The sequence below is a fragment of the Adiantum capillus-veneris genome, chromosome 4, assembly GCF_014529385.1.
Source record: "Adiantum capillus-veneris isolate H3 chromosome 4, ASM1452938v2, whole genome shotgun sequence".
NCBI classification, from domain to species: Eukaryota; Viridiplantae; Streptophyta; class Polypodiopsida; order Polypodiales; family Pteridaceae; genus Adiantum; species Adiantum capillus-veneris.
The window spans coordinates 41,459,160-41,471,677 of record NC_140934.1 but is presented as its reverse complement, the minus strand read 5'-3'; the positions used below and the strand labels follow the sequence as shown (position 1 = coordinate 41,471,677).

At 41.9% G+C, this 12,518-nt stretch overlaps 1 pseudogene; it reads right to left on the bottom strand.

The window, feature by feature from the left end:
* Positions 1-5,951: 5,951 nt before the first annotated feature.
* LOC147459025 (uncharacterized) lies at positions 5,952-6,702 on the bottom strand (annotated as a pseudogene).
* Positions 6,703-12,518: the final 5,816 nt, after the last annotated feature.

Sequence of the window (12,518 nt, the reverse complement as noted above, 5' to 3'; positions counted from 1 at the left end):
TCTCTCTTTGATTTGCTACAGATAGGCCTTTGCTTGTTCGCATGACTCCCTCCAACCTTTCAGCAAGAGAGGTAACTTGATCTCCTCGCCTCGACTATATCCATAGGGCAATGCCCTCTCTCTCCTCGATTACTGCCACAGAGACTTTATCTCTCTATCTCTTCGATATGCTATGCTAGAGAGAGAAGTTCTCTCTCTCTCTCTCTCTCTCTCTTTCTCTTTCCACTCTCTCTCAATTCGCCTCCCTTGGACTGCATCAGAGAGCTCTTTCTCCCTCTTCTTTATCTCATCTTGGCGACTCTACAAAGAGTTACTCTCTCTCTCTCTCTCTCTCTCTCTCTCTCTCTCTCTCTCTCTCTCTCTCTCTCTCTCTCTCTCTCTCTCTCTCTCTCTCTCTCTCTCATCCATGGTGTCAAATGGAGAATTCCGAGCTCGCTACAACTGGCTATGGCCTACATGGCATCTTTCTCCCCATGCTCGCAAACCCCTGTCTTACGATGGTTCCTGGCGACTCTCTTCCTTGCTCGTAACCCTCTATGGCCTACTAGATCGGTAGCTTCAAAGGCCTCCCCCACAACCTTAGCTCGTGCATATGCATCCTCAAGTGTCTTTGGATCTGAAAACCTCACATGGAGTTGTATACCCCTCAACATACCCTTAAGAAAAAATTCCAATAAAACCCTCTCAAAAAGACAATAGGGGTCACAATGCTTCTTTTTGAAACTTTGAAATCGACCAACATACTCAGAAACTAGCTCACCCTCCCCTTGGAAGAAGTCCAATAGTTTCCCAAAGGCTAAATTAGAAGTCAAAATAGGGGAAAATCTAGCAGTAAAAGCTATACCCATGCCATCCCAAGTCTGCATCAAATGTGGAGAAGGTCGCATCATACTATGGTACCACTACCTAGGTACCCCAATCAAATAGGACGGAAATAACCGCATGAGGTCTTCAGGCTTGTCATAACCCTGAATCCAACGAGCTTGCACAAATTGCAATAAACGAGGATGAGCTGGATCATCCCCAACTCCATCATAGGTCGTCATCTTGACAATCCATTGATCAACTGGTCTCTCCCTAGCTTGGGGAATAGGTGGGGGATCAAGTTTCTCTTTCTTAAAAACATTTTCAATGGTAGCCATATCATCAAGCGATCTTGCTAGGGAACGAACCCAGAATCTTTGGTTTTTCATTTCTGGGTCTGCTCCATGGCCCAGGACTAGAAAAATATCCATCAGTGACACGCACGATGGGACCCAGCTTCTAACGTTTTTGCTTGAGCAAAGTTCCTGCAATTCCCAAAGATGAAGCTAGTTTTTTCCTTTTTGGGTATACCTGACTTTGAGGCTGGTTTCTTTCCTCGCAATCATTTGGGATTCTTGCATATCCATGCGAGAGAATTCCAAAAAAAAGGATTATTTTGATGTCTGTTTCTACTCAGACCTTGAGTGTTGATGATGATGTTGGTGAGCTTTTAGGTTTTTATAGAATTTGGGATGAGTTTTTAGCCCATTTGAGCGATGAAGTGGATGATGACGGGGGAATTTCCGTTGAGAATATTGCTTCAATAAAAGTGTATGAGGAGAGTGCAACTCTTGATGAGTGCATTTGGGATGGCTCTTTGGACAATTAAGTTGATGATGCCAATTTTAGTGAATTTCTTCTTGAGGAGAAGAATGTTGACCTACGTCTTGTTCTTTCCCACTCTCCCACCCTTGTTCAGCAGGTGCCGTATATGGAGGGTTTACCGCTTCTTTTGACCATATTGATGATGAGATACAGCCTTTAGAAAGGGAGGCATTTGTGCCAGCAGTTCAGCCATTTGTTGCAGTCACATCTTTTGAAGATGATATTCTTATTGAGGATGTTCTTGATGCTTCTAGCTTTTGTTCTCTTGTTTATGATGATGATATGGCTACCATTGAAAATGGTTTTAAGAAGAAAGAGCAACTTGATCCCCCACCTATTCCCCAAGCTAGGGAGAGACCTATTGATCAATGGATTGTCAAGATGACACCCTATGATGGAGTTGGGGCTCATGCAGCAGCTCATCCTCATTTATTTCAATTTGTGCAAGCTTGTTGGATTGAGGGTTATGACAAGCATGAAGACCTCATGTGTTTCTTTCCGACTATTTAATTGGGGAAGCTAGGTAGTGGTACCATAGTATGATGCAACATTCTCCACATTTGATGGAGACCTGGGATGGTATGGGTAGATCTTTTGTTGCTAGACTTTCCCCTATTTTGACTTCTAGTCTAGCCTTTGGGAAACTATTGGACTTCTTCCAAGCAGAGAGTGAACCAAATGCTGAGTATGTTGGTCATTTTTAAAGTTTCAAAAAGAAGCATTGTGACCCCTATTGTTTTGATGAGAGGGTTTTATTGGAATGTTTTCTTAAGGGTATTTTGAGGGATATCCAACTCCATGTGAGGTTGTCAGATCTAAAGACACTTGAGGATGCATATGCACGAGCTAAGGTTGTGGGGGAGGCCTTTGAAGCTACTGACCTAGCAGTTCAATGGAGGGTTACCTTTGATGCTAAGTGCTACCAAAGAGAGGCTTCTTTATGATATGTGCTCCTGTGGTCTCTATTCCACCATTCCTTACCCCACACGAGCTAGTCCTTTTGGAGTTTTGCAAGATAAGGATTTACCTTCTTTTGGAGATATCAGTTTACCTACTGCACACAGGACATCACAAGTGCCAAAGCATGAGTGAGAGAGAGCAAAGTTGCATCCAAATTAAAGGGGAGAGAGTGGCTCACCGTCAAATGGTGAGCCACTCTCACCGTTTGACGGTGAGAGGTGCTCTCCCATTAGTTTTGGATTTCACTCACAGATTTCAAGTATTATCAGAAAAGCGGCCATCAAAGCGTGGACTATCATCAAACCGCACAAGCAACGGTGCCATGAAGACATCAAAGAGAATATTCTTTGCCTCCAGCTACCTGCACATCTTACACACTTTCGCTTTCATATAGCCACTCGTAGCTTCCGTCAAAGTTTGTAATTTATCAAAAATATTGAAACTTTGTAAAATTTAACCCTCGAGGGTTGTGAGAATCCCTCTGAGCCTTGCCATCACGTTTTTATTTTTGACGCAGCGGTTTCAGAGCTAAGTTCTCTGTCTCTTGCTGCGTTTTGATATAAAAACAGAGAGAATATTTTATAAAAGTGGCTTACGCTCAGACACCATAATACAAACACAATTTGTGCCATTTTCGCAAGCATTCTCTACATCATTTTGTTATCAATCATCACCATATTTGTGCTCGTTCTATGTTTGTCATTTGCAAGTGTTTGTTGATACTCCATCCACTCCACACTATGAAAATCTTCAAGTATTTACCGGGTTGTTTTACCGCGTTTTGTAGAGAGAAGGTGCAAACTCAAGTAGAGAAAGAAAAGAGAGGAGGGCGGGGGGTTCTTTTTTGTGTTTAAAATATTGCTGCGATAGTTTTTGCGTTTATTGCCGTGTTTATTACCGCCGTTATTATCGCATTTATTACTGCGTTTATTTCTGACTACAAAATTTAGCGCGTAAACTTTTAAATTGTGGCTTAAACATCCCCCCCCCCTCTCTCTCTCTCTCCCTCCAATTTTGGTGTTTCCCTCCTCTCAATAAAAATTAAATAATATTGTATATAATTTTCAAATTTAAAAAAGAAGAGAAAGACAGAGAAACAGAGAGAGAGAGAGAGAGAGAGAGAGAGAGAGAGAGAGAGAGAGAGAGAGAGAGAGAGAGAGAGAGAGAGAGAGAGACGCGAGGAGGAGGGGGGGATAATAAGATTATACTTGGTTACAACTAAAATAATTACTGTCAATTGATTAACATAATTGAGCATGTTTCCAAATCTAGAGAGAGGAAGAGGGGGGAGAGAGAGATGAATTGATTACACGACCAACAAACTTTATAAATGCAAAATGTTTATGAATCATCTTCCAAAAGATCTCTGCATGAGGCATCATCCAATTCTAAGCCCATGGCTCCTAAATCAATAAAGAGAGAAACAGAATTGTCGTTTGTGTATGCATTGGCTTCATCATCTTTGAGTTCATCATCTCATCATCTTCATCACCGTGACAATCATCCTTGTTGCTAAGACTTGCTACCGCCGGACTTGATTCATCGACCTCCCTCTCCTCTGTTTCCACCTCATCCAAAGTCGGAGGTGGAAGAGGGTCGAAGATGGTCTCCACTTCATTACTGGAAAAAATGGTTCCCCCCCGAGTTGTTACGAGAAATACCAACCAAAGTTTTGGTTGACGGATTGATGGGATATAGATGACCTATAAAGGAGAAGCTCAAAGTGAGTAACATTTGTATAAATAATTCTACAAGCAAATGAGAATAAAAAAGGTACATGTCACTCACCTACTCACAATTGCACGGTCACAAACTAAATTGTCATACCTCCTTGTGTGATGCACACTAGAGTCCACCATGTAAAGGCCATTCTCATGTCGTCTAGACACATTTGGAAACCACTTTCACACAAAGATGAAGGTATGAAAGGTTCTAAAATTAACCTTTAGTATCCTTTCAATAGTTCTGCAGTACCTGGCTTCATCACCATCTTTGTCGAAGCTGTCCATGATGGAACAATCCATGGTGGTTCTACGCTCGTCAATGTGCGCGTATGAAAGTGACGACCCTTTGACCACATAGAGTTAAAGAAAAGGCACCACAAAATGGAACAATCCATGGTGGTTCTACGCTCGTCAATGTGCGCGTATGAAAGTGATGACCCTTTGACCACATAGAGTTAAAGAAAAGGCACCACAAAATAGAAAAATATATTTTATCAAATACATATTAAAGATAATTTCAAGAGGAAAATTTACAATATGTTTTAGGTATATGAGTACTCTACCTTTGGTACGCAGCCTCATGCATACTCCCATTCTTTGCTAGTGATGTCTTCTTTGCGCATTTTTGCCTCGTTCATTCTCTCATGAATCCACTCTACACTAATGAGATCTAGGAAACATGCAAGGTGTCTAGGCAAAAGAGTTAAAGAAAAGGCACCACAAAATAGAAAATATCTTTAAAGATAATTTCAAGAGAAAAATTTACAATATGTTTTAGGTATCTGAGTACTCTACCTTTGGTACGCAGCCGCATGCATACTCCCATTCTTTGCTAGTGATGTCTTCTCTGCATGTTTTTGCCTTGGTCATTCTCTCATGAATCTACTCTACACTAATGAGATCTAGGAAACATGCAAGGTGTCTAGGCATTGGGGGTGCCCTCCTTCCTCCATGTGCTTGTTTCCATGCTTCTCTCTCTTGCAAACACCTTTCCTTTGACATTGTCCACAAGTCCACCCACTTGGTCATAATCTTTGCATTGAGAATACAAAAGTTATTGACCACTCAGAATAGATTCATATCCATGTTAAGTAGTTTTCCCTTTCCACTTGGCAAGTGTGAAGTCATCCTTGCATCTTCCTCGTTTGACCACATGCGAGGCATTGAAGGATCAACTTGTGTCAAATACTCTAATATGTAAACAAACTCCTCTTGAATGATCCACCCTTTGGCCATACATGGCTCTGGTTGAGACCATAGCCACACAAATCTTTGAGACTCTTTAAAAACCTCTCTAAGAAGAACATCCATCGTTCGTGAACTACTCCACATATAGTGATCTCCTCCACCACCTGAATCAAGAGGTGAATTTGACTAAGAAGGACCGAGAGAAAATGCATCTTCAATGAAACACACAGTTTCTGTTGCAAGTGTTTGAGCAGCAGGCATATCATCTATTTTGATTTCCTTGGAGCTCACAAATTTGCAAGAAAACACAAAAGGATACACTAAGTGCTAGTTGAAATTATTGTGTACATAAAAAAGGTGTAGTTGAGTGGAGTCTTTTCGTGTACCTTACTACATCTCCTAGTTTGAAAATAGCATCCCTGACTTTCTTGTCCTGACATATACACATACTCACCCGACAGAATGAACTACAATGTAAATCAGGGGAAGGGAAAGTGAGTGAAAGTCATACACACAAACTATAGATAGAATAGGGAGTATGAAGATTACCTAAATCATCTTGTGCCAATCATGAGACTTCAACCCATACAATTGAACTCTTCCACCCGTCTTCACTTTTATGAAAGCTCCCTTTAGCGACCTCATGTATCCTGTTGGTGTGCAAATAGAGGTAGTGGTACCCTTCACCTGGTCTATTTCTTCTTTGGATAGCATCCATGGCACTTTAGGAAGCACAATTTCCATTTGGGGCACGACATGGAGTAGCAAAGGCGGGGAGATGTTTTAAAAGCCTTAAATCCTACCTCGCACCCAAAGAGTCCTTCTTGCCAATAATGTGGTCCCATAGTGTTTGGGCTACATTCTTGAATATGTGCATGGGATCCAAGAGGTGTTGTATTTTTAATTCCTTCCAATATGGAAGCCTTAAAAATATGGAATACCTTGACATACCTTTTGGTGGAGGACACGGAGCCGGATTGTTGTTGTGGTGTTCTTCCCAAATGGTTGCCCAATCTGCCATCATGAGCTTTAGAGGGGTCTTCCCATTTGTTGGAGCCTTGTGCTTGTTATTCCCTAGGGGTAAGAAACAATGGTTGTTTGGATAGATTACCTTGCACAAGGAATGAGGCCTCTCTATCACCAATGATGGCCCACAAGTAGGACATGCATTGTGCCCCGATGTGGAAAAACCTGCAAGCATATCATATCGTTAGAGAGATGAGTGAACTAAAGGGAGAGAGGGAAAGATAGAGAGAGAGATAGAGGAAAGCAGGAGACATCCAAAATAGGAATGCCTCTTCCCCCCCTTTGCAAGTGAGACATCGTCACTCAACAAAAATGCCTCTCCATAACTCCTCCAACTCCTCAATGAGGGGCTCGAGGTAGACGTCAATATTTGACACTTTGTACTTCCCTAGCACAAGCAAGGAAAGAAGTATATTTCCCTTCTTGGTTGTCTTTCATGGTGGAATATTGTAGTTGACGATAACCACAGGCCAAGTGCTCTATGAAGTAGACTTAGTGCCAAAGGTGTTGACACCATCACTTGCTAACCCAAGCCTCAATTGTCGAGGCTCCAAACCAAACTCTGGCCATTGATTTTGGATGTGCTTCCATGCAGGTAAATCGGCAGGGACACACATCATTCCATCATTTGAGCAGTGGTTGGCATGCCACGCGAGAAGCTCCACGGTACATGTCTCAATACATTGCGGGGTAGTTGCACCCCACTCACACCGGTCTTGTATCTTGCCTCCCCACACAAGAGACATGAGGTAGCATGTGCATGCTCATTACGGTATAGCATGCAATTGTTAACACACGTATGGATGCACTCATACTCCATTCCAAGTGCTGTGAGATATACGATCTAGCTTGTCGACGATCTGGAGACATATGGTCATCTTCTAGAAACATTTTGCCCATCAAATTATAACAAACAAGCGTATTAGTATAATTTCTAGAAGATGGTACCATAAAGAGAGTGGAGAGTATGTAGAAGCGACTTTCCATACTTACAGAAGTAGTGCATTGACACTTGCATTACTCCAACCGAATTTTTCTTGCAAGTTGAGGACTTCCAACAATGCTCGGAGCATGGAGTACCATGCACCATCGTAAAGAGGTGTTCGGGCACTTGCCATCAATCTATCCTCTATTTTGGCAGCCTGTTTAGTGGAGGGCTGACAATCCTCCTCACATACGTTGCGCTCATGAGCTAGTAACTCATCACACATGCCAAACATGTGCTCATCCTCTGACTCAAAGTGCGACGGAGACGCCATAGGAGCCGTCGAAGTAGAGCCAATGGGAGGATCACCATGCGGTGCATCCAAATTGCCCAATCACTCTTGCCTCTGCCGTTCGTCCTTGTGCATCGGTGCACCACCACCGAAGACAAGCTAATAGGGCACCTCCTCAAGCGACGGGTGAGTCGTGCTCTCATCTCTCGGAGCACTTTTTCGAGGATGCCAAAGCTCTTTGTTCTCCACGCGCCTCAAGCGAGGGATTGCCTTTTGCACTTGGTGCAAGGACAAGGGCGTTTTTCCTTGAGCCAGCGATCGCACTCAGGGCCTCCTGGGGCACCACGATCATCCCAATCGATGTCTTGCACACACAAAAAACTGTTTATTTAGTCATGTGTCCTAAAAAATAAATAATTAGAGAAGCCCTAAATTCCATTAAAAATATTACATGAAGTTAAGTTCAAAGAGAATAAATGACAATGAGTGCTAAATTTATTTTTTACAAAAAAAGAACTTAAAAGATGCAATTAATAAACATTTAAAAGTACTACAAACTAAAGTATCCAAAGAAAAGTAAAAATCTTCATCAAAAAACTCAAAAGGCTAAAAAATGGAATAATGGATAGCTAAGGGTAGAGGGGGTGTTTTGTACCCCCCTCCCCCCCCCCTACAACTTTGGATTTGCATGTATCCGTTTGAAATGACCAGTCGCGGTAATAGAAGCAGTAACAGGCTTGGTAATAGGTGCGGTAATAGCCATGGTAATGTCTCGCGCCTAAAATAGGCAAGGAGGTAGAGTATGCCACGTTTTTGCAGCATACTCTGCTCTCCTTCCTCTCCGCCACTCCCTCTACAATCTCCCCCTCCCCCCCCTTCCCTCATCTCCCCCGTACACCTTCCCTCTCCACCTGAGAGAGAGAGAGAGGGGGGGGGGGGGGAGATAAATGGAGAGAGGAAGAGAAATAGAGAGAGAGAGAGAGAGAGAGAGAGAGAGAGAGAGAGTGTATAGAGGGAGAGAGAGAAATAGAAAGAGTGAGAGAGAGAGAGACAGAGGGAGAGGGAAAGAGAGGAATAGAGAAAGAGAGAGAGAGAGAGAGATAGATAGAGAGGGAGAAAGAGAAAGAGAAAGAGAAGGAGAGAGAGAGAGAGAGAGAGAGAGAGAGAGAGAGAGAGAGAGAGAGAGAGAGAGAGAGAGGGAGATAGAAAGAGAAAGAGAGGGAGAGAGAGAGAGAGAGAGAGAGAGAGAGAGAGAGAGAGAGAGAGAGAGAGAGAGAGAAATAGAGAAAGAGAGAGAGGATATAGATAGAGAGAGAGAGAGGGAGATAAATAGAGAAAAAGAGAGAGGGAGAAGGAAAGAGAGAGATAGATAGAGAGGGAGAGAAATAGTAAGAGGGAGAAAAAGAAAAAGAGAAAGAGAGAGAGAGAGAGAGAGAGAGAGAGAGAGAGAGAGATGAGAGAGAGGGAGAAGGAAAAAGAGAGAGAGGTAGAGAGTTAGTGAGGGAGAGAAAGAGAAAGAGAGGGAAAGAGAGGAGAGAGAGAGAGAGAGAGAGAGAGAGAGAGAGAGAGAGAGAGAGAGAGAGACGGGGAAAGAGGCATCCAGTTGGACAACTTGTAATGATAGCGTACCTCAGAATGGAGGGAGACATGCGATGCGCTGTGAAGGGATGCTGCACAAGAAGCACAAAAAAGAAGCTCTTGTTCATAGTAGTCTATAGAAGCACAAGCACTCTCGCACTGCGCACAACACAAAAAGATTTCTACATTTACAACCATATCTATAATCAAAAGGATGCTACATTTACAAACATAATTATTATCTATACTCAAAACGATGGCTACAATTGTAATTGTATATATATTTGTGTGCACATATTTCTTTGTTTATGCATGTATGTATGCACTAAGTATAGGAGCATAGCACCCGAATGTTAAACACTTCCTCTTGGGTATAGTCCCTTTTTAATCGTCCAGGTTGGAGTCCACTTGGGAATCAACTCTAGTCCTTCCCTAATATTGGTTTTAAGATGATTTTGCAGGATTTTGAGCACTTGAAGAGGTATTTGGAGGCATGTGACCATGTATTTGAGATTTATGGACAACTTGATGACTATAAGCAGGGTTTTCTCTTCTTGTTCGCTTGCCATTATAGGCACTTTGAGTTCTTGAAGGTACTTCAAAAGTTGTTTATGGATGATGCTATGTATGACATATGTGGTAGTTGGGAAAGATAAAGGATGCTCTCTTGGAGTTTAGCAAACGTCTTGCAAGTGGAGAAGCAGGTTATGTTAATGAATATGCCTCTCTATGGGATAAGGAAGACATTGTCTTTGATAGCACATGCAAAAGGGATGAGGTCATGCAAATTGTAACTGTGAACTTCCAATATGAAGAAGCTCATTTAGGTAAGCCTATGGCAGAGTATGCATTGTGGAAGCTTGAGGTAGGTCTTTGTGACCAAGAGGTCAAGTGTGATGATGAAGCATCATGTGATTGTGTGGAAGATAAAACTGTAGATGAGATGAATACTTGTCATGTGGATTTGGATGCTAAAAATGCTCTCATGGATACTTCTCTTGGTGATGAAAGTGCTAATATTGATGACTTGAGTGTTGATTTGGAGTCCTTTTCTATGAATGATGTTAAGGTGAATGAAGAATAGGTCTCTACATATGGGTTATTTGATGAGCTCCCCATGGTTATCGATAGTGATGAGAGTACTCATGCTACATATGATGCTTTGGTGTCTCCTCTTTTGATAATGCAAAATTTGAGATCTTTGATGATTATCAATATCCCATTGGTATGCATGAGATGGTGTCACATGAAGATTATGTGTCTACGTTTGGCTTGTTTGATGAGATTGAGGACATTTCTAATGATGCCAAGCATAGAGATGAAGAGCATGCATCCCTTGTGAATTCTAATATGGTGGATGGTACTACGCCTCTTATGATTGGTTTTGAGATGCAAACAAATGAAGAAGTTTCTATGGGAGATGATGCTATTGTGGATGGTGAGAGACAAGACTTTGATGATAGTTTGTCTCTAGTTATGCCAAGAAAGGATACTATGTATTGTGTCATGAGTGAGAGCTGCTTCGATGTTTATTTGAAGAGAATATTGAGTACCTTTGAGAAATATTGTGATGCATCCTTACCATGTGTTTATGATTGTCAATCCAATAGCTTGTGGGAGATGAATTGCTTTGACTAGAATCGTTATGAACATGGTAGCCAACTCATTGTATGTTCTCTCCTTTATGATGAGGTGTATGGTAGATATCTTGGGAGGTACCATGCTGATATCACTGATTATGTTCATTTTTCAAATGATGGCATGCAATGTTATGTGTTTGATAGAGGTAAGTGGGATATACTTGATTTCACAAGTGCATGGGCTTTTGCTTCAAGCGAGGTAGCTCTTGGTATATCATGTGTATGGTTGTTACATGAAGAATGGAGGTGAGTGGTTAGAGTAGCCACCCTTTTTGGTGTTTATCATGAGAATTGGTGGCTTCTTGGGATGCAAGCTACATAAAATGACTACTTGATGATAGAATGTGTACATGAAACACTTGAAAGTGTTCCATGCTTGTTGGGGGGGCAATATGTGATGTGTTTTGGCGAAATGGTGCGGACCACCCCAAAGTCTTTGAGATATGTTTTTTAATGCTTTTGTGGGTCTTATATGTAAATAAATCATGCTTGTACAAAGTGTACAAAGGTGGTGTGTGCCAGCTGTCTCTACGCATGCGGGCCAGTTGTGCGGGGTACATAGTTTTGTTGTTTTTGTACATAGAAGTGTCGAGACTTCAAAGTGTGAGTTAATGCTTTAAAAATATGAATAAACTGAACTTTTATCAGCTTGGGGTTGTGAGTGAGGAGGGATATTCAGCTGTGAAGAAGAAACTATGTGTTGCTGCAGCCTGCGATCGGTGAAGGGTGGGGGTTTTAGTGTAGAGGTGCCCCTCTTGCCTTGCGAGAGCCTGGTGTGGTGAGTTGAGAGTGTGTATCTCCTCAATGGGCTGATGAAAGTGGGTGCTTAGCTCTTCATATTGACCTCTCTTCATCTTGGTTTGAGGTATGGCAGCCATGTTGTTTGTGGTTGCCTTTGGTGCAACTAGTCGAGGGTAGACTATGCGCTGCAATTCCTTGCTTGTACATACGCAAAAGGGCAAGTTTTTCACCAAGTTTTCCATCACTTTTTCTGAGTTTTTTTGCTGAAATTTGTGGGATTTCAAAGTGATCTTGATTTGGATGGGTTTTGGTCAAGCTATGTGTATATATAAGAGCGCCTATGCAGTCTCTACTAGCATATGGAAGGGCGTTTGAAAATAAGTGAAGATCTTGGTTTTATGAGGAAAAGTGCAGAGATTTCCATTGTTTTTATTTACTTTTTTACTTTGGTTTTCTTGGTTCCCTTGCTTCCTTTGGTGCATCCAAGTATAGTGGAAGTTGTAGCGGTGTAGAGGGAAGCTAGTTGAAGCTAGTCGGGGCTGAGTGCGAGTGAGGCTATCAAAATTCGTGAGAGAAGATCAGCCCATATTATCTTGAGAGAGCTATACTCTTCATCCTCTTTTCTTGGTGTTGGTTTGAGGTGTTGTAGAGGCCAGCCCCCCAATCCTTCACAACGTCACAAAAATTCTTTGAATTGTTGGACATGCCACTTAAACACAAATTTATGCTTGACAAATCTTTTTAGATGATTTGAAAAAAGATGAATGAAAGTTCTACTTTTCATCCTTTTCATGGCCAAGTCCTTTCTCTTCTTG